The sequence below is a fragment of the Rhinolophus sinicus genome, chromosome 18, assembly GCF_057876585.1.
Source record: "Rhinolophus sinicus isolate RSI-liver-muscle chromosome 18, RSI-T2T, whole genome shotgun sequence".
NCBI classification, from domain to species: domain Eukaryota; kingdom Metazoa; phylum Chordata; class Mammalia; order Chiroptera; family Rhinolophidae; genus Rhinolophus; species Rhinolophus sinicus.
The window spans coordinates 46,177,764-46,201,057 of record NC_142518.1 but is presented as its reverse complement, the minus strand read 5'-3'; the positions used below and the strand labels follow the sequence as shown (position 1 = coordinate 46,201,057).

General features: G+C 40.7%; 1 protein-coding gene across 3 annotated transcripts in view; it reads right to left on the bottom strand.

Annotated features, from left to right (window-relative positions):
* LOC109435619 (toll-like receptor 13) overlaps positions 1-19,514 on the bottom strand; it is a 29,182-nt gene extending 9,668 nt beyond the window's left edge. Inside the window, exon 1 of one of the 3 annotated variants that reach the window (XM_074324185.2) lies at positions 19,360-19,514. The gene's annotated coding sequence lies outside the window, so the exon portion shown is untranslated. The remainder of the gene's footprint in view (positions 1-19,359) is intronic. The other 2 variants (XM_074324187.2, XM_074324186.2) reach the window with 2 other exon arrangements.
* Between the last annotated feature and the right edge of the window lie 3,780 nt (positions 19,515-23,294).

Below are 23,294 nucleotides of genomic sequence, written 5' to 3'. Positions count from 1 at the left end.
TTGTGAGGCGGCCGGGTGGCTCAGTTGGTTAGAGCATGAGCTCTGAACAACAGGGTTGCTGATGAACTGGCATGGGATGGTGGGCTGTGCCCCCTGCAACTAAAGATTGAAAACGGCAACTGGACTTGGAGCTGAGCTGCACCCTCCACAACTAAATTGAAGGACACGACCTGGAGCTGATGGGCCCTGGAGAAACACTGTTCCCCAATATTCCCCAATAAATTTTATTTTTAAAAAAAGAATGGTAATTTGGTGTATACATTCTAGAATATTCCAGAAAAGGAGGTGTCATAAGTTTATGGTTACACTTTATATTCATGTCCATGACAGAAAAAATCAAAAAGCAATGCTCTAATGATAGCTTCGATTTTAATTTTAAGGCAGCCCCTTGGCATAATGACTGAGATGAGTAGATTGATTTAGTACTAGGAGGCCAATGCTTTAAGGCGTTTTGACTTTGTTAGGCAAGAAGAAGAAAATGGATCAAAGGATGAGAGATTTCATTGTAAAAGTAAATATAAGAAGAAGGAGAAGGGGAAAGGAAGATGAGCAAAAGAGGAAGAAGAAGTAGTAGTATAAGTAAATATGTCTTGCATAAGTGTTGTGTGGAAGGGGGAAACTGGGTAGAACAAGACAGCACTGTCAGACTTATGTGTTTTCTGCTCTCATAGATGACAAGGGATACCAACAGGACCCCTAAAATCCATCCCTGTTTGTTACAGGAAATTTTAAGTGAAGGAAAAGTATAAACATCCAAACTTGTCCAAACATCCAAATGTCCTGCGCTGACAAAGGACAGAAAGGGACAAGCTTTATTGCTAAAATTTCCATGGGGACAGAGCTAGTGGAAGCTGCTATTGTGACTGCAATCAAAGGAGCATTCAGAGGCAATGCCAGAGCAGGAAGCTGAAAACTGTAAGCCAGAGAAGAGAGAAGTCCTTAAAGGAGGTCAAAATAAAGGGATTCCAGAGCAGGTGTGGAACTAGGCTTATCATGCCGGGCAGGTGAGAGGAGACAAGAGATGGTCAAAGGAGTGAATAGGGAGGAATCTGTGCAAAGACCCATACAGTGCTGTTTACGGCAGCTTGATTTTAGGACTATCACAACAATATGATGCAGAGCCTTTAAAATGGCTGGGACAGGGCAGAGAGCCAAACTTGTCAGGTTATAATATTCAAAATCAGGCAGGGACTGTGAAAAAATAAGAATTTTTTTATAGCAGACTATGTCCTATTTAATACAATTTTATGATTGTGTTACTGTGTTGCTCTACTTAATTTATATACATTTTAGAAAAAATAATCTATGCCGTCCATATTTCCTGAACCAAAAAATCAAAACATGTTAGTATACATTTGTCTTAGGATTAGAACATTTTTCATTGGAACTAACTTTAAAAATTCAGAATGTATTTTTATCATAAATATAAAATTTAGTCTGCAAGCATAGGATTTAGCATTTGATTAAATATGGCATTTATGGTCATTTTAATGAAAAAAAATTGGCATCAAGCATTCAGTTTAAAATGTAACCCCTTATTTCTAAACCTGTTTTAATAAGAAAATAAAGTTTGAACTACATCACTTCAACCTAGAACATCTTCCCCCAAAATGTTATATGCCGTGGACTGCCTGAATAGCAAATTCTTCACTGAAAAAAAGATTAAAAATTTTTGTTTTAATATTTTTCCAATAGGTGTTACAGCATCCAGATTTAATAAGAAGGAGACCAGAATTTAGAATTCACCAGAATTGGGCATGGGGGTGGGGGTCCTTCCTGCAGGAGAAAAACATCCAGAGCAAGAAACCAAATTAGATGGCCCAGGGGGTTACACTGTCCCAGAAGTCTGAAGGCAAAGAGAACAAAATTTTAGGTGTGTTGAGGGCCGGCCTGGTGGCTCAGGCGGTTAGAGCTCCATGCTCCTAACTCCAAAGGCTGCCGGTTCGATTCCCACATGACCCAGTGGGTCTCAACCACAAGGTTGCCAGTTCAATTCCTTGAGTCCCACAAGGGATGGTGGGCAGCGCCCCCTACAACTAAAATTGAACACGGCACCTTGAGCTGAGCTGCCGCTGAGCTCCTGGATGGCTCAATTGGTTGGAGCGCATCCTCTCAATCACAAGGTTGCGGGTTGGACTCCCACAAGGGATGGTGGGCTAAGCCCCCTGCAACTAGCAACAGCAACTGGACCTGGAGCTGAGCTGCGCCCTCCACAACTAAGACTGAAAGGACAACAACTTGAAGCTGAATGGCACCCTCCACAACGAAGATTGAAAGGACAACAACTTGACTTGGAAAAAAAAGTCCTGGAATTACATGCTGTTCCCCAATAAAGTCCTGTTCCCCTTCCCCAATACAATCTTTTTTTAAAAAAAATTTTAGGTGTGTTGAGAAGGAAGAAGTAGAGAGAGCAGCATGGATTGAGAAAGAAAGAGTAAGAATGTCTGGGAGTTGGAGTGGGGGGAAGAGAGAGATTTGAACTGTGGCTGTGGATTTTTTAAGGAGATGGACAAGAGAAGAGGAATTTTATCAAAAATTACTGTTTGACATGCTATGTAAAACCCTGCATTGCCCCTTTAAGAAAATCAACAGAAAAGGTTCGCTTTAAGAAAAAGCTTTTCACATTGGATTTGTATTTTGATTCTGCACCAAGACTGTACCACAAGGGGACCTAAATTTTAACAGTTTACACAGGCCTGATATAAGTTGTTCACCATTGCATCTCTCAACAGGCAGGATTACTGATTGATTGCACATTGCCTGGACTCGAAGAAGCCTGAAGCCTTTGCATTCTCTAAAACCCAGTGAAAAATCCTACAGGGAGCACCTGGTCTTTTCAAACCATCCATTCCTGGAAAGTAAGGAAAAGGGATGGGACATTCTTGGGCTAACTGGACCTGAAGCAGGCTCAGCTTTGAAGTCTGCAAAACCTGGCTTTAGGTCCCAGCTCTGTCACTTACCAGGTATGCTCAAGTTATCAGCCTCAGTTTCCTCATCTGCAACCTAGAATTCAATTAATGGCCCATTATCTACCAAACAGATATTGGCTACTCAGGCCAAAAGTTTGTTGCTGGGCACTGAGCCATCAGGCTCCTGGTCAGCCCACGATCTCCTGGTATGTTACCCACCAGCTGGAGTTCCTTGTGCTCCTGGAGGAAAGCACGACTGAACTGAGAGGCCATGGAACCAAATGGAGAGGGGCAGGGAAAGAAATGTTCTGTATTGCTGAGGTAGCTACAGAGATCCTTTTGACCCTGCCAGGGGATTTGAACCATGTTTAAATTCCTGAGCTATTTCAGCAAAACCCAAGAGGGGAACTGAAAGCTACTGTGTAGTTCACCAAGGCAGAGTTTTACTTGCACAACAAAAAATAGTGCTGCGTGGGGTTGGAAATGAAGGTGGGGCTGTCATGAGGGTTGGGCGTGGGAGCAGTACTTCACTAATACTGGAAAGGCTTGACCTTAAATAACAAAGTTATGCAACAGGCTTATTCTGAAAACTGTCATTTACTTAGTTCCCAGTCACTAGGGAGCTTTCAGAGCACCTGGGGCTTTGGACACTCTGGCTTTTTCCATCCTAGGAGCTAGACCAGTGGCTCTTAGGTGGCAAAGTGAGGAGTAGAAGTGTGACTCGAGCAGGATAAGGCAAAGCCTTCCACTGCCCTTGACTTCTGTAGATGAGGTTGCAAAACCCAGCTTGAGAATGATGGATCTGGAAATTCCACTAAGAGGTGCCTAGACTGCCATCTACCTGCTCCTTTCCTAACAGAGACTTTCTTGCCCTGTGGCTTTATCCATCCTGGGATCCATTGATCCTAGCCCCAAATGTAACCCAATGACCTTTATTGCTAATCTAGCCTTAAAAAGTAGAGAATCTCAGGGCTGGGACAGACTTCCAAAGGTCATCAAGACCTTAAAGCAGGCCTATGCCTAGTATGAAACGAAAGAATGCTGAGCCTGTTTGTCACAGTCTCCACAGAAGGAGAGTCCACAACCCTCTCAGTAGTTTATACAAGTATTTGTTTAGTCGTTCCTCCAAATCCTGATCTTCCAGGCTTTACACTCTGCAATTTAAACCTATCCCTTTTTATTTGGCTTTTCTGGAACAGAAACTGTAACACACATTACCTAGGATAAATGTAAAAATGTACATGTCTATAAAAATAAGACATACTGGAGATAACAAGAAGGACTTCTTAGGCTACATTCTAAAGAAAAAGGAAAAGGAAGTTGTCATAAGAAGAATGACCCTACATAATTTATCAACCAAATCACGACACTTTTGAGAGTGAAAGGGGCAGCGAACATAAAAAACGTTAATAGAGTTGCGGCAGACTGCAACATCTGGTCACCCTAGATATAAGATAATGCACATAAGATAACAAAGAGAAACCCAGACTACTCAACTATATTTTATTTATAGCTCCCAAGTTAAAACAACTATCAACATTTCCAATTTGGAGGGGACAGAACAAATATGGCTAACAGGGTGGTGAAGGCCAAGATAGTTGAGGTATTGGTAAGAGAATATATAGCTGTTGTAAATTAACGCATTCATATGTGAATTTGTTTCCTACAATATTTGTTGAGTACATACTTTGTTTCAGATACTGTGCTAGATGATGCTCATATCAACAAGATGTATAGGTCATGGTCCCTGCTCTTGAACAATAATTGACAGAGAGGTGGGTTCACATACTTATACACAAGTAAGTTATGCTACATGGATGTAAATGCTCTAATATAGGAATAAACAAACAAAATTTTATACGAGTTGAACTCTCTGAGCCCAGATCAATAACATTCTAAGGTATTAAAAGACTTAATAGATATAATTTTGAAAATATATACTGTTGGTAATCTTTAAGAAATAACAGGAGTGACATCATAGGAATGGTGGCAGTGGGTCACACTTTTTGAGTTCTCCTCAGGATCTTATCACAAACAGGACATCTATAACCCATCAAAAGACTCTCTGCTCATCACACAGAACAGTTAAGAGACTTGTGCAAGGATTAGTTGAAGGTGGGCAAATTGGGCGAGCAGGGGAAGAGGGAAGGGAGCGGAGTGGAGACATGCCCCGCATCCGAGGCTGTGGAGACGTGGCCCACATCTGCGGCTGTCGAAACGCAGCCGGCATTCGCAGCTGCAGAGACGCAGGGGATCCCAGGACGGAACATAGAACACAAAAGCCAGAAGGTGGGCTCTTTCCCTGCATCCAACAGCTGATCTCTCCCGCCGAGGGGGCCGCCCATTGGGCCATAGGTCTGACAAAGGACACAAACTCCATACCTGCCCCCCACCCTTCCAATCCTACCCCCACCGTGACAGAGATTTAAACTGGTTCCTGAACTGAGGAGTAGTGTCGGATTACAGAGGCGCCTTAGTGCTCAGACTCTGGGAAGACCAGCGTGCAGCTCTGACCCTGGGAAGAGTGTGATTTTTGCTGGGCTAGAAGAGAAGGGACCCCTCCACCCCCACCCACCACCTTTTCTGGCCTGCGAGAAGAGTGTGTCACGGCTGGGCTGGGAGAGAGAAGACCCCTCCATCCCCGCCCCCACCCTTTCTGGCCTGCCTAGGGCAGGGCAATTACAACTGCGGAGGCACTCCCAGGGATGAGCAGTAGGCGGCAGATGAAGCTCTGGGCTTTCAGCAGCTCAGAAATCACCCACCCGCCACACACACACACACACACACACACACACAGGAAGAAGTGCCCTGAGATTCAGGAGAACTGGGCACAGGGCTGGTGGTGCTACTCTCAGTGCACATATGTGCAGGCAAGGGCAGAAACTGCACTGACTGTAGAAACTACCATCCAGACCCCTCAGCCCCACTCACCTAAATCTGCAGTCCCAACATCACTCTGGGCACCAGGTGAACGGCTCTGCCTGCACAATACAAGGAGGACGCTTTTGTACAGCAGAGGACAACCTGGAGATTACTTGGTGGGCATAAGCCAAGACTGGCGCTGCTTTTGTTTTGTCTTTATATCTTTGATATCTTTGCCTGTGTTGAGTGTGGGTTGTCGGTTGTTTTTACATGAGAACATACTTGATTTTTTCTTTGTTGTTGTTGTTGATGTTGTGCATGGTGATTTGCTTTGTTCTGAAATTACTCTACCAGGGCCCAGGTTAAGAGACGGAAGATTCAACACACCCAGAGGCCAACTCCAGACCAAACCAGAGTGCTACCGGGTTTGACCTACAAGTGACACACCCAGAGGGAATTCTCTACAGGCACAAGAGCCGATAGAGTCCAAATCACATTTAAGTGGTCAACCCTCACACAGCAGAACACCCTGCGGTGGGCAGAGCCAAGTCTCACAACTAGTCAGCCTAGGGGTTAACCCCACCTACTCACAAGAGAAAAGCAATTAAAGATCTTCTTTAACAAGACAATATACATAACACAAGAGTCACCTTTGGAGCATACGCAGAGGAGAAGAACGAAGTAGTGCAAGTCAAATATAAAGGACATATACTACATAAGAACTAAGAACTCTAAGGGATCTACCTAACACATCGAAGCAAACACAGAGAGTCAGCCAGAATGGGGAAACAAAGAAACATGTCCCAAATGAAAGAACAGAAGAAACCTCCACAAATGGAACCAAATGAAACAGAGGTAACCAACCTATCAGAGACAGATTTCAGAACACTGATGATAAGAATGTTTAAGGAGCTTAGAGATGACATAAAGAAGGATATAGAAATCGTAATGAACAACCAGTTAGAACTAAAGAACACAATTACTGAAATAAAGAACTCACTTGAAGGAATTAACAGCAGGTTAGATGAAGCAGAGGATCGAATCAGCAACTTAGAAGACAAGTTAGCAGAGATAACCCAAACAGAACAACAGAAAGAAAAAAGAATAAAAAACAATGAAGATGGTTTAAGAGACCTCTGGGATAACATTAAGCACAACAATATGCGCATCATAGGAATACCAGAAGGTGAAGAGAGGAAGCAAGGGATTGAGAACATATTTGAAGTAATAATGTCCGAAAACTTCCCTAACCTGATGAAGGAAACCAACATACAAGCCCAGGAAGTGCAGAGAGTTCCAACCAGGATAAACCCAAACAGGTCCACACCAAGACACATTATAGTTAAAATGGCAAAAGTTAAAGACAAAGAGAGAATCCTAAAAGCAGCAAGACAAAGACAGAGGGTTACATACATGGGAACTCCCATAAGACTATCAAATGACTTATCTACCGAAACATTGAAGGCCAGGAGGGAGTGGCAGGAGATACTCAAAGTGATGGAAAACAAAGGCCTACAACCTAGATTGCTTTATTCAGCAAGGCTCTCATTTAAGGTTGATGGAGAGATAAAGAGATTCCCAGAAAATAATAAGCTAAAGGAATTTATTACCACCAGGCCAGCATTGCAAGAAATACTAAATGGACTTCTGTAAATAGAAGAAAGATGAAAACAATCTAGCTACAAATTTAAAAATGGCAATAACTATGTACCTATCAATAATCAATCTAAATGTAAACGGATTAAATACTCCAATCAAGAGACATAGGGTGGCTGAGTGGATAAGAAAGCAAGACCCTTGTATATGCTGTATACAAGAGACTCGCCTCAGATCAAAAGACACACACAGGCTGAAAGTGAAGGGTTGGAGTAAGATATTTCATGCAAATGGAAATGAGAAAAAAGCTGGAGTTGCGATACTTATATCTGACAAAATAGACTAAAATGAAGAACATATTGAAAGAAAAAGATGGGCACTATATAATAATAAAGGGATCAATCCGACAAGAGGACATAACCCTAGTAAACATCTATGCACCCAACATAGGAGCACCTAAATATATAAAACAGATATTGATTGACATAAAGACAGAGATCAACAGTAACACTATCATAGTAGGGGACTTCAACACACCTCTGACAACAAGGGATAGGTCTTCCAGACAGAAAATCAATATGGAAACAATGGCCTTAAATGACACATTGGACCACTTGGATTTAATAGATATTTTCAGAGCATTTCACCCCAAAGCTGCAGAATACAGGTTCTTCTCAAGCGCACATGGAACATTTTCCAAGATAGACCACATGTTATGCCACAAAACAAGTCATGATAAATTTAAGAAAATTGAAATCCTACCAATTGTCTTCTCTGACCACAGTGCTATCAAATTAGAAATGAACTACAGGAAAAAAACTGGAAGACACACCAATTCATGGCGGCTGAAAAACATGTTACAAAATAACAAATGGGTCAAGCAGGAGATCAAGGAAGAAATCAAAAGATATCTCGAGACAAACGAAAACGAAAACATGATGACCCAAAATCTATGGGATGCAGTGAAAGCAGTCCTCAGAGGGAAATTCATAGCATTGCAGGCCTACCTAAAGAAACAAGAAAAAACACTAATCAACAGTTCATCTTTACACTTAAGGGATCTGGAAAAAGAACAGCAAAATAAGCCCAAAGGGTGTACAAGGAAGGAGATAATAAAGATCAGAGCGGAAATAAATGAAATAGAAACCAGAAAAACAATACAAAAGATCAATGAATCCAAGAGTTGGTTCTTAAAGAAGATAAACAAAATCGACAAACCTTTAGCCAGACTCATTAACAAAAATAGAGAGAGGACCCAAATTAATAAAATCAGAAATGAAAGAGAAGTGACAACAGACACCGCAGAAACACAAAAAATTTTAAGAAATTACTATGCGCAACTATATGCCAACAAATTTGACAATCTGGAAGAAATGGACAATTTTCTAGAGGCATACAACCTTCCAAGGCTAACTCAAGAAGAAACAGAAAACCTGAATAGACTGATTACCACCAGGGAAATTGAATCAGTAGTCAACAATCTCCCAACAAACAAAAGCCCTGGACCAGATGGCTTTACAGGTGAATTTTACAAAACGTTCAAAAAAGAATTATCACCTATTCTCCTCAAGCTCTTCCAAAAAATCCAGAAGGAGGGAATGCTCCCAAACACTTTTTACAAAGCCACTATCATCCTGATCCCAAAATCAGACAAAGGCACTGAAAAAAAAAGAAAACTGCAGGCCGATATCTCTAATGAACATAGATGCGAAAATCCTCAACAAAATATTAGCGAAGAGAATTCAGCAATACATTAAAAACATCATATACCATGATCAAGTGGGATTCATCCCTGGTATGCAAGGGTGGTTCAACATCCGCAAATCAATTAATGTGATACACCACATTAACAAAATGAAAAATAAAAATCACATGATCATATCAATAGATGCAGAAAAAGCATTTGATAAAATTCAGCAGCCATTTATGATAAAAACCCTTAAGAAAGTGGGAATAGAGGGATCATATCTCAACATAATAAAGGCCATATATGATAGACCCACAGCTAACATCATACTCAATGGGGAAAAGCTAAAACCATTCCCCTTAAGATCAGGAACAAGGCAAGGTTGCCCACTTTCTCCATTCTATTCAGCATAGTGCTGGAAGTTCTAGCCACAGCAATCAGACAAGAAAAAGAAATAAAAGGCATCCAAATTGGTAAGGAGGAAGTAAAATTGTCATTATATGCAGATGATATGACACTATATAGAGAGAACCCTAAAGACTCCACCAAGAAACTATTAGAGCTGATAGATGAATTTAGTAAAGTAGCAGGATACAAAATTAATATTCAGAAATCAGTTGCATTTGTATACACCAATAATAAAACATCAGAAGGCGAAATTAAAGAAAATAATCCCATTTACAATTGCTTCAAAGACTATAAAATACCTGGGAATAAATTTAACCAAAGAAGTAAAAGATCTGTAGTCAGATAATTATAAAACACTGAAGAAAGAAATGAAAGAAGATACAAATAGATGGAAACACATACCATGTTCATGGATAGGAAGAATTAATATAGTTAAAATGTCCATACTGCCTAAGGCGATATGCATATTCAACGCAATTCCCATCAAACTACCAATGGCGTTTTTCACAGAAATAGAATACATAATCCTAAAATTTATATGCGACCATAAAAGACCCTGGATAGCCTCAGCAATCTTGAGAAATAAGAACAAAGTGGGAGGTATAACGATACCTGACATCAAATTATACTACAAGTCTACAGTAATAAAAACAGCATGGTACTGGCATAAAAACAGACACATAGATCAAAGGAACAGAATAGAGTCCAGAAATAAATCCATGCCTATATGGCCATTTAATCTACGACAATGGAAGCAAGAATGTACGGTGAGGTAAACACAGTCTATTCAATAAATGGTGCTGGGAAACCTGGACAGACACATGCAAAAAAATGAAGCTGGACCACCTCTTTATACCATATACAAAAATAAATTCAAAATGGCTTAAAGGCTTAAATGTCAGATCTGAAACCATAAAAATCCTAGAAGAAAATATAGGAAGAAACTTCACAGACATTACCCGGAGTAAGACTTTTACTGATATATCCCCTCGCGCGAGGGAAGTAAGAGGAAAAATAAACATGTGGGATTACATCAAACTAAAAAGTTTTTTCACAGCAAAGGAAACCATCAATAAAACAAAAAGGGGTCCTACTGAATGGGAAAAGATATTTGCCAATGATATATCTGATAAGGGGTTAATATCACAAATTTATAAAAAACTCACTCAACTCAACTACAAAAAAACAAACAACCCAATTAAAAAATGGGCAGAGGACATGAAGAGACATTTTTCTAAAAAGGATATACAGATGGCAAACAGACATATGAAAAAATGCTCAAACTCACTAATCATTAGAGAAATGCAAATAAAAACCACAATGAGATACCACCTCACCCCAGTCAAAATGGCTATCATCAATAAATCAACAAACAACAAGTGCTGGCGTGGATGTGGAGAAAAGGGAACCCTGTGCACTGTTGGTGGGATTGCAGATTGGTGAAGCCACTATGGAAAACAGTATGGAGGTATCTCAAAAATCTGAAAATGAAACTACCTTATGATCCAGCAATTCCACTCCTAGGTATCTATCCGGAGAAATCCAAAACTCTAATTCAAAAAGCTTTATTCACTCCTATGTTTATAGCAGCACTATACACAATAGCCAAGACATGGAAACAACCGAAATGCCCATCAGTAGATGACCATGGTACATTTATACAATGGAGTAGTACGCAGCCATAAAGAAGAAAGAAATCTTACCATTTGCAACAACATGGATGGACCTAGAGAACATTATGTTAAGTGAATAAGTCAGACAGAGAAAGACAAATACCATATGATCTCACTTACATGTGGAATCTAAAGAAAAGAATAAGTGAATGAACTAATCAGAAACAGTTTTGGAGACATAGAGGAAAAACTGAGGGTTGCTAGATGGGGGGGTGGGGATAAGGGGAAAGGTGAGGGGATTAGGAAACAGTCACCGGGTTCGACTCCCGGTGTGGGAACCAAAAAAAAAAAAACACAAAAAAAAAACTGTCAGTATCCACAAGATGGCCACAGGGTTTTGAAAATTAATTTGGGTAATGTAATCAATAATGTAAAGATTTTGTAGGGTATCCGATGGACACTTATCTCGTTAGGGAGACCACCTCAGGGATGATGTAGATGCCTGATCACTGCATTGTACACCTGAAGCTGAAGCTGAACAATAATGAATGTCAACTACAAGTTTGCATATGTGTGTGTGTGCGTGTGCGTGTGTGTGTGTGTGTGTGTGTGTGTGTGTGTGTGTATATACTTACAAGAATCAGAGTACAGCATTAGGAATAGAGACAGTGGAAATATAATGGCTCTGTGCGATGTCAGAAGGATAATGGATCGGGCAAGGGGGTTTCACACAATGTGAGGGATATACAGGATAAACGTCTAAGTATTACTTTGTCTTGTGCACCTGAAACTAATAAAATAAATAAATAAATAAATAAATAAATAAATAAATAAATAAATAAAAAGAAATTATAAAGAACTAAAGATTTTGTTCAATGGACCAGCCAGCCATGTTATAGAGTTGCTCAAGCAGTAAATAAATGAATAAAATATTGTTCCTCTGTTTAGATCATACCTGCCATCTTTCTATTCACCATATTTCAAATGAGCCATTGACAAAATGGGCTGGGTATCTAAAGGAGGGTGATTAGCATGGTGAAGGATCAGGAAAACAATTTATATATATAAGGTGACTATTATGTCCCAGTTTATGCCTGTTGCTAACATTTATTAGTGCCATTTATTATGTGCTAATGTACTCATATGTCATGCAAGATCTCACTTAATTCTTATCACAGCCATATGATATAGGTGCTATAGCATTATTCCCACTTTATGGATGAGAAATCTGAGTCTTTGAGAGTTTAAAGGTAAAGAACAGAGATGATTTATTCATTTGGCCCACAATACTTGTGGGGGCCTTTAGAAATGCTTTATTGTCTTTTTGTTGTTGTTATTCGTTTTTTTCTTATTTTTTATTGTCTCTTTTTAAATCAGAAGAAAAATGAACTTTTAAGCTGAAGGAAATGTTTTAATGTATAATGTCAATATATTTGTCTTTATACCAACACAGTTGTAAAGTCTAATTTTTCGTAGGTTTTTTTTTTTTCAACGGAGGAAGGGGCCCACAACGGAGGAAGGTAAAAGCACCTAGGGCCCACAAAAGTCCTAACGTGGCCCTGGTAACAAGTGGCAGAGTGTGATCCAAACCCAGAGCCCAAGCTCTTAAACACTAAATGAAAAGCAAAACAGCTGAGGGGACAGGAGGAAAACAGGTTCAGAGTATCACCTGGCTGTTGCCAGCTATCTGAAAGGTGGCCACAAGAGAGCATTTTTGTGCTTATTTGATATTTCTGCCTCAGCTGTGCTTGTTGATATCTTACCCAAACTTCAATATAGAGCTGAGTTATTACCATCTCTATGATGCCTTCCTTAACTCCCATCTTTGGAATTAGTTTCACTTTCTTCTGTACTCCTGCAGCTAGCTCATCTTTATATTATAGCATATACCACATTCTGCCATCGTATGCATGTTTGTCTTAAGAATCTGTAAGGGACAGGCACCATATCTTCCTTATCTTTGTATATACCAAATAGAGCGGTTTAAGCATAATATGGGCTCAACAAACATGAGCTGAATTGATTCTCTTCTTCAGCTCACTTTAAAAATAAACTTCTCAATAATCAGAGTTGGTCCATGTTGGAATGGGCTGCCTTTGAGATCCTAAGCTCCAGGCACTGTAAATGTTCAAGCAGGGCGGAGAATGTGTAGAGGGGATTCTTGCATTGGTTGGAAGGTTGGACTAAAAGTCCTTTAAATGACCTTTCTAACTCTGAATCTATGGTTTTAGAATTCTGCTGGCAACCTTGAGAGGCAGTACAGTATAGTGGCTGAGAGTATGGGGACTGCAGCCAGATGGACAAGGATTACCTTCTGACCCTGCCACTTACTGACTTTCTGGCTTTGGGCAAATATTTAATTTCTCAGAGTCTCAATTTCTTCACCCGTAAAACTGGGATAATAATTATACCTACCACATGAAGACTAAATGTGTTAATATATCCAAGTACCAGCACCAGGCACAGAGAAAGAATTATACAAATGCTTTTCAAATAAATAAAATAAATATATTTGATAATGGAGAAAATAAAATAGAATAAGCATTGCTAAGAGAATCCCTTAAAATAGAGTCAGGAGGCTATTAAGGAAGTGGAACCTATGCACATTTTGTGCCTCAGTTCTCAGAGCTGCCCTTAAGTTGCTACACTCCTTCTGAAACAACTGCTGTGTGGACACAAATAAACTTTACTTCCTCCTTGCGGTTCTCTCTCCCTCGTTTGCATACTGGAACTCTCCAATCCCTGTTAACCTAGCTGGCAATCCTTCATTTGCATGAAAGAATGAGCACTTTGTGGGTTTTGTCTTTATTAACCCTACCTTTCTTTGTTCTTTCCAGAGCACAATCTATGTTGCTCCCTGAATCTGTGTCTCCTGGGTTGCAACTCTTTTTGCTCTGATAAATGCCTTTTGTTCTTTAATACAGCCTGAACCTCTTCTTTGGTTAACATATTTATGACTGCTCTTTTCTGCCCCCTTTACTTTGTCCAGAGCTGAAGCTTTAAAAAGCCTAGACCAAAGTATAGCCCAAAGGAAAGCTGACTTCCTAACCCTAGGTACATACTGTCCCTGATAATGTGAACTAGTGTCATGTTTGCCTTTTGGATGGCTCTCCACGGATCTTCTTTTGCCAATCTGAAATGTTAGGACCCTATTTCAGAACCAGAGAGTGGTAGGGACATCCTAGCTCCTTTCTTGATTTCTTGGTCAGTGTTGGCATTGCTGTAGCAAAGAAGGACTGCTTCATCTTTCGGCCATAATATGCACTTTCTGGTTTGGCAGACAATCAAAAAATTCTACATTTTAGCCTTAGTTCAGTGAGGCATCTGGAGCACATTATATACTTTCCCTGTATCAAAACCTACCAGTAAGAGCTCACTTCAGCCTGGTTGGCTTCTTAAACAACAGTTTTACTATGAGGGTCAGAGAACCGACAGCAAGTCTGGTGATTGTAAAAGAACAAAATCTCCCTCAAATCGGACATATCCGAGTTCAAATCCTGCCTCTGCTTGACATTGCGTCTCCTTCAGTAAATCAGATCATGTCAACTCAGTCTTCTGTAAAAGGCAGTAAGAATCTTACAAGATTACTGTAAGGATTAAATATAGTGATGTAAGTAAAATGTTTAGCACATAGACCCTCAATTGATGTAACCATATTTGCCTGTGATCAACATGCATTCCCCCACATGTATATGAACATTACCCTGTTTCTATATACCAACACTATTACAGAAAGCCAAGAAAAGGAGATGTGAAAAAATGGATCAACTCAGCTGCAAACAGAAATTCACATTATCTCACTGTTGCTCCAGTATTCAGTATTGGCATTAATGAAAAATTTTCGACTGTATAAACCACTTTTAAAACAAGTGTGATGAGTTCAGACTTCTATCCACCCCCCCAAAAAAAAAATTCACTATGGGGCCAGCCTGGTGGCTCAGGCGGTTAGAGCTCCATGCTCCTAACTCCAAAGGCTGTCGGTTTGATTCCCACATGGGCCAGTGGGTCTCAACCACAAGGTTGCCAGTTCAATTCCTTGAGTCCCACAAGGGATGGTGGGCAGCGCCCCCTACAACTAAAATTGAACACGGCACCTTGAGCTGAGCTGCTGCTGAGTTCCCGGATGGCTCAGTTGGTTGGAGCGCATCCTCTCAATCACAAGGTTGTGGGTTGGACTCCTGCAAGGGATGGTGGGCTGTGCCCCCTGCAACTAGCAACGGCAACTGGACCTGGAGCTGAGCTGCACCCTCCACAACTAAGACTGAGAGGACAACAACTTGAAGCTGAATGGCACCCTCCACAACTAAGATTGAAAGGACAACAGCTTGACTTGGAAAAAAGTCCTGGAAGTACCCACTGTTCCCCAATAAAGTCCTGTTCCCCTTCCCCAATGAAATCTTTAAAAAAAAAATTCACTGTGTAACGGAGGTATTTTTATTATCTTGTGCATTTTATACATTCGCAAATATGGGTCGTCTCTCCTCGTTGGTCCTTTCCTCAGCCCTGCCTGCCCCCTTCACACTTTGGGTGATGACAGGCATAGTTCCACTTCTAAAATAGAAAAATGAAAGTAAAAGAAGTGCCTGGCCCAATGTCACCGATTATGTGTCTAGTGGAGCTGATAGTAATTGGGAGATGACAAAAGAACTAAGGGAACTAGAAATGCCTGGTTTGAAACAGAGAAGATTCAGAGACTAACAATAGCTGTATTTTAGCAACCACCATCCCCATTCACTCTTTCTACAGAGCCTCTTCTTCCAGGCCTCTATACTATAAGCAGCTAATTGCTTCTTCAAGACAAAGGGAAGAGAGACAGAGAGACTAATAGCCAGAGACACTGTAGCTTCCCTACCAAGAAACACAGGCATCACTCTCTGCCTAGGCCTTGATTTCACCTCAGAGACAGGCGTTGAGCCAGGAAATGCCATCTAACCCTAAAACTCTAATCTGTACTCCAGATAAGGGAATGGAAGGCCCATGACAAAAATCTCAGCATAGTCCTGAGTAACTTGTCCATAAGGAGATAATGTATTTGTGGTTGTCAATCCTACCTGAGCAACAGAATCATCTAGGGATTAAAAACAAGGACTTCTTTAAAAAACAAACAAACAAACAAACAAACAACAACAATAACAAAAAACGGACTTCCTGGGCTCTGCACCAGAATCTGTGTTTTAAACAAATGCCTCAAGTGTGCAGCCAGAGATGAGAAGTCCTTAATCCAACAATTCTCAAGTTTGAGCATGAATCAGAATCACCTGGAAGACTTTTTAAAACACTGATTGCTGGGTCCCAACCCCAGAGTTTTAGATTCATTTGGTCTGAAGAAGGGTCTGAGAATTTGAATTTTCCCCAACTTTCCAGGTGATGTTGATATTAGGGACCACTCTGTGAACAACTGGCGTAGCCTATCTGAGTTTGGCCTTGATGTCAAACAATTCCCATGGCCTCTTCCTCAATTTGCCTAGTGAACCAAATAACTGCTGAGGTAATTAGAACTAGCCCTAACCCTCGGTTATCAAGTCTACTCTGTGTATCCCTACAAAAAACAATCAGCTCACAACCCTCCCAAGGTCACCGACGCTAGGCAGAAAGTGAAATACACATATACACCTCAAGCTACTTGCTTCATAATGTAAAATTTCTCAACAACTCCTGGCTCCTGAAGGTCAGGGCTGACCAGCAGCTAACAGTAGTCTTGAACAGCAGTCTTTGACTTCACCATTTCCCTGGGGCCTAACCTACTGCAGAAGCGTAACTGAGGGAATTAGATCTCCATGCACATAGGTCAGCACCCAAATCAAACAATTTTCCAGCAGTAGATAAGCTTAACTCTGAGAACAGACGTATAATCTTGTCACATTACAAGTGTTATCATGCCTCAAAAGAACTCTTGAAACTTCTTTATCAAGGCTGATGACTCCATTGCTCCACTCACCACCCTGCCCCCAGCTCACCCACCCCCACCTCCAGTCCTTCAAAAGAATTCCTGAACTTGTAGAAAGGGGCCTTTTTGTGAGGGTTTTTAGAAAACAGGGTTTCATTGAGACAGATTACTCAGCATGTTGTTAGGTAAACAGGGAGGTCCACGGTGGAATAAACAAAAGGCAGCCATATCCTGAAACTCCAGGTTCTGGAATGTCTCCTTCACTCCAGGAGAAAGATATGAGAATGTGCCTTGAGGTTAATAAATTATCTCATAAATCCCTTTTGGCCAGACAAAGGAGCAGATCTGATAGATAGGGATAGGTTCATTAATCCCTCTAGGGTGGGCAAACAGGACAAAGGAGATAGACAAATTTCATTAGAAGGCGTCAGCCCCCTTCTTCAAGCAGGCAAGGAAAGGTATAAAAGTAAGAACTTTTGCCTCAGTCACTGGGCAACCTGGTCAGGACCCCCTCTCGTTTCCAGAGCTCCAACTCTTTACTCTTTACTTTTAAAAAAACTACCCTCTTTTACAATGCCTCGCCTCTCCTTGGTCCGTGCTTCCATTCTTCGGTTTCATGAGACACGATCCCAGCACAAAGAAAATATTCTACATCATCATGACCCACACAGAACCTGAAAGTATGACACTCCAAGTAACACGCCACACCATTTGCGAAAAAGGCACTCTAACAAATAGCCTCAGCTGAAAGCTTGCCACGAATTAAAAGTGTACATAGATTATTTTTTTTTAAATATTCTCTATTTTCTCTGTGAAATTGGGAGGCATGGATGCTTCCATTTCTACTCTTGGAAGTTTTTTGATAGTGTTATTATTTGAAAATTTGGCTAGGGATGAGGGAGATGAGAGAGGAGGTGATCCACAGTGTGTGCTCTAGTCTGAGGTGTCTATGGGACTCGATGCCCAGAAAAGATACCTCAAAATTGCTTAGCACTTTACATTTTACAATCCTGCCACATAACGTCTGTGTAGTTCTTCAGAAGATGAAAGGAGGCCCAGAGAAGTAACATGACTTGGCCCTCAGTAAGTAGTATGTATGATTCAGATTCAAATCTAGGCCTCTTGACCTCAAATCCAGTGCTCTTACCAAGTCAGCACAAGTGGTACAAACACAGACCTTGATGCCTGTTCCCCAAGTCTGCTGCACGGACTGTGGGTAATATGAGCCCAGAGTGTTATCTAGAATTCTACCCCTTCCTTCCAACTGCTGACTCCTGGCACTTCTGAGGTGTGGTGAAAACCAGTCAAGAACAATTGCAGTGGCCAAAATGAAAATTAACTCTAAACTTGCATATGCTGTCTTAGATTATTAGACTGAGAGTGGAAGTATATTTTTAAAGCACTGTGATAATTTGCACAGCATATTCTACCAAGCAGCACCTAATTTAGGATTTATATGGGATCCCAAATTCTTTTTTCTCCAGGTTTATTGAGATAAAATTGACAAATAAAATTGTATAAATTTAAGGTGTGCAACACAATGATTTGATATATGTATATATTGCTAAATGATTGCCACAATAAGTTTAACACCATCACCTCAGTTAACACAAAAATTGTTTTCCTTGTGATGAAAACTTTTAAGATCTACTCTCTTAGCAACTTTCAAATATACAAAACAGTATTGCTAGCTATAGTCATCATGTTGTACATTACATCCCCAGAATTTATTTAACTTATAACTGGAAGATTCTACCTTTTGACCACATTTACCCCATTCCCCCACCCCCACAAATTTCATCTCTGTTTCTGAATGTTTTTTTTTTTTTTTTAGATCCCATATATAAGCAAGATCATACAGTATTTGTCTGTCTCTGTGTGACTTATTTCCCTTAGCATAATGTCCTCAAGGTCCATCCATACTATTGCAAATGTCAGGATTTCCTTACATTTTATGGCTGAATAAATATTCTATTGTACATATATACCACATTTTCTTTATCCACTCATCCATTGTTAGACACTTAGATTGTTTCTACATCTTGGCTGTTGTGAATAATGGTGCAACGAACATGGGGGCACAGATATATCTTCGGATCCCAGATTCTTAAGAGCTGCTTAAGTCACTGGGTATAGGTGGAAAGGTGTGAGCAGTAGGGAACAAGGCTTACTGGCTGATATGATAATAAAGGCTATGCTACCTCCATGTAATACCACTATCTATGGTGAAATTTCTGAATGAGTTACTTTCAAGAAAAAAAATTAGTTTCTTGATCCCTCAGACCCTAGTAATGATATCTATACCTAAGTAACATGCTGGGAAAGGATTTCTTCCCATAATTCTGTGTATATTGCTGGCATGCTAATTAAAAGTAAAGGAAAAAAAACCCAGCATACCTGTGAAAAGTTCTTGGTACACGTTCCTGTTGCTCATCTTTCTGTAGTCAGATTTTCTCTAAAATAAGAAACTTCTCTCTTGGGAAGTTTCAAAACTTCAAGACGATTGCTCTGAGCTCTTACAACATGTGACCAAAAGGAAGAAGCATTTTTTTTCCTCCTCTGACCTTTTTTTTTTTTTTTTTTTTTTTTTGCTGATTTGCTCATTTTCAGGGAAATAAGGGGGTTTCCTCAGAGTACCAAAATCCTGCTTGGCGTGTGTTGCAAAACAGGTTTTTAATGAGATTTCATCTTTCGCCCATTACAAGTTCCTCCAGATTTCTTGCTCCCTGGGAGATCCTGAGGTTACGCAGCTGGTTCAAGCCCTGCGTTGGGAGCAATTCCAGCTAACATGCCTGGAATTGCACATGGGAACTGGTAAGGAGAGGCCTCTCTTCCCTTGTTTTCTTCCTGGAACTAGCGTGCTTCTTCATCTAGGTCTCAGCTGTGTTTGAGCTTTGTGTTCAGTCTGTCTGATCCTGCTTCCTTCCCCTCTGACTCCTTCCTTTCTACCACAAACTTGGCTGCCTATTAAAGAGATTACCCATGTTGTTCTACATTTTCTTTGGTTTGGGGTGCAGAATTTGTTTCTTATCTCTAATTACAGGCAAGAGAAGCTTGTGAAGAGATTGGATCCTGAGAAGATAAAATCCACACTCTATCAAGAACTAATTCAAAATATTTATGAGAGGGTGGGAAGAAGCAGCACCACAAAAGCCCATTTATAAGGCCAGTCCTTGGCAGAACTGAGGTATTTCTAGCCAGATCTTGGTAGTTTAACCTTAGTACTCTTTTCTTCACATATCTCTAGAGTATCAGGGGCCAATATTGCTTTCTACTATGTGTGTCACACTCTAGAAACTTGGGGATACACCCTTCTTTGATAGCCCAGTGCTCCTTACTTTTAAGTATTGAAACCAAAAGGTTTCAGTAGAGGTATAGCTAAAAAAAAATAGATAAAAGCAGAATAACATATTTTGCAAGAACATCATAATGAGTAGGGGGTGGGATATACCTGGACAAAGTCTTTTTTTGTTGTGGATGAGGGGCGTCCCCCTAGCAGGATCCTTGAGGTTTGTGGAAATGCCCTCTTTTTTGGGGGGGCCCTTTCAATATTCTCACTCATGCTATGTACCATCTCTTGTTTTCTAGTAAAACAACAACAATAATAATAATAAATGGCAAAATTAGGGAGTATGTATCATGTGCCAGGCATTGTAATAAGTGTTTTACATGTATTTATGCTGGTCACACAAAAACTCTATGAGATAAATATTATTACTTTCCCAGTTTTTAAATGATGAAATTGAGACACAGAATAATTAGATAAATAAGCCAAATTCACCCAGTCAGTAAGGAACAGAGCGGTGATGGTATCTCTGTTCACCCAGGCACCCATGTAGCTTCTCCTGATCCTATGCACTTTCTGTTGGTAGGCTGAGCTAGTGCCTCCCCCTCCTTGGGATCCTGGGGCTGTCTTGCCCAAAGCACCACAAGCACTTCTGAACACTCTGGATGTGCTCTGAGGCCTATACCTTTTTTAAATTTTATTTTAGGGGCCGGCCCAGTGGCTCAGGCAGTTGGAGCTCCATGCTCCTAACGCCGAAGGCTGCCAGTTTGATTCCCACATGGGCCAGTGGGCTCTCAACCACAAGGTTGCCTGTTTGACTCCTCAACTCCCGCAAGGGATGGTGGGCTCTGACCCCTGCAACTAAGATTGAATATGGCAACTTGAGCTGAGCTGCTGCTGAGTTCCCGGATGGCTCAGTTTGTTGGAGCGCATCCTCTCAACCACAAGCGCGTCCTCTCAACCACAAGGTTGCCTGAATGGTGCCCTCCACAACTATGATTGAAAGGACAACAACTTGACTTGGAAAAAGTCCTGGAAGTACACACTGTTCCCCAATAAAGTCCTGTTCCTCTTCCCCAATAAAATCTTTAAAAAAAAAAAAGAAAAAAAAATCAATTTAACTGAAACAATTTAGAAAATCATGATTTTTTAAAAAAATAGAAAGTCACACTAAGTGACACCACTCTTAAAGCAGTCCTCTCATTTACCTTTCTGGTTTGAGATCTGAAATGAGATCTTTCTTAATAAAAGGGCCTCTCTAAGCCTACCATCAAGACATCCTCCCCTTCTTTGCCACTCAGAGATGGCTTCTTTACACATTTCTTTCCAGAATCCATTTATGATCAGTTTCCCCAACTGAGCTGCAAGAAAGGCAAGGTTAAAGTTGCACTCTGGCTCATCATGTGAATAATTTATGGGAGAAATAAATGGTGCTAGTAAGTGCATTTTTGTGGGCAAATATACCAGAATGCTGATCTGGACACTCTTTAAATTACTCAAGCTCTTCCAATCAAACAGTCTGTAAGCCAATGAAGTGTGATGCTACAATGAAAGAACATTTATGTTTATATACTTTATTATGTACTTAAATTAATAAAGGGAATTTATTTTTGTCAGATGCTTTTCTTAAATCAGGGCACAATTCCTTCCCACCTCTCCTAAGTCTGACATGAGGCTTTCCAATTTCCAAGTCTGCACTACTGGAGAAATACCTGGAAGAAGGAAGGAGAAGGGAAAATGGCAGGTTTAGGACTGACTTGCTCATGGTACTGTGATAACTCTTCCTAGGAACAGGAGGAGAATTGGAGGTGGCCAATTCCTAACATTGAGAAACTTCTAATGACCTGGATTGAAGACCAGACACAGAAGTGTATTCTTCTAAGCACCATGATGATCACAGCCAAAGCAAAAAGTTTGTGATGTTGAAAGAAGAGGCTGGATCCAATTAGGATGTTGAATTTACTGCTACTGCTGGGTGGTTTAAATGATTCAAAAATTCTTATTCATTATTTAATATGAAAGTGAGTGGTGAATCTGTGGGTGCTGAATTGAAGGCAGCTGAAGAATTTTTAGAAACACTAGATAAGCTGGTTGTGGAGGAAAATTACTTGCCAGAGCAAATATTCAATATGGATGAAACTTCCCTATTCTGGAAATGGGTGCCTGAGAGGACTTTCATCCATAAGGAGGCCAAGTTAATACCAGGATTCAAGGCTTTGAAGGACAGAATAAGAGTCTTCCTTGGGGGCCATGTTGCAGGCTACAAATGGAAACTCTTTGTGATCTGGCACAGTGAGAATCCCAGGGCCTTCAAGCATATTGATAAGGACACAATGCCAGTGTACTACAGGAACAAGAAGTCATGGGTGGGGCAGCCAGACAGTTCAGTTGTTTAGAGCACGAGCTCTGAGCATCAGGGTTCGATTCCCACATGGGCCAGTGAGCTGCTACCTCCACAACTAGACTGAAGGCAATGAGATGCCGCTGAGCTTCTGGAGGGGTGGCCGGATGGCTCAGTTGGTTAGACCGTGGGTTCTTGGCAACAAGGTTGCCAGTTCAAGTCCCACATGGGATGGTGAGCTGCGCTCCCTACAATGCAACTAAGATTGAAAATGGCAACTGGACTTGGAGCTGGGCTGCACCCTCCACAACTGGATTGAAGGACAACGACTTGGAGCTGATGGGCCCTGGAGAAACATACTGTTCCTCAATATTCCCCCAATAAAAATAATTAAAAAAAATAAAAAGAAGACTTCATGGATGACCCAGCTCATCTTCCAAAATGCTCTTCTAAACTGCTGTGCAGTGAAATGGAGAACTACTGTTTGGAGAATAACATACCTTTAAAATTTTTTCTTATTGCTGATAATGCTTCCAGACATCTTCCTTTTATTGGTAATCTTCATCCCAGTGTGAAAGTGGTGCTTCTCCCTGCAAACACCACCTCTTTGATCCAACCAATAGATCAAGGAATTATACCAGCTTTTAAGGCCTGTTACCTGAGGAGAACTTTTGCCCAGGCTATTGCTACAACTGAGGAAGACAC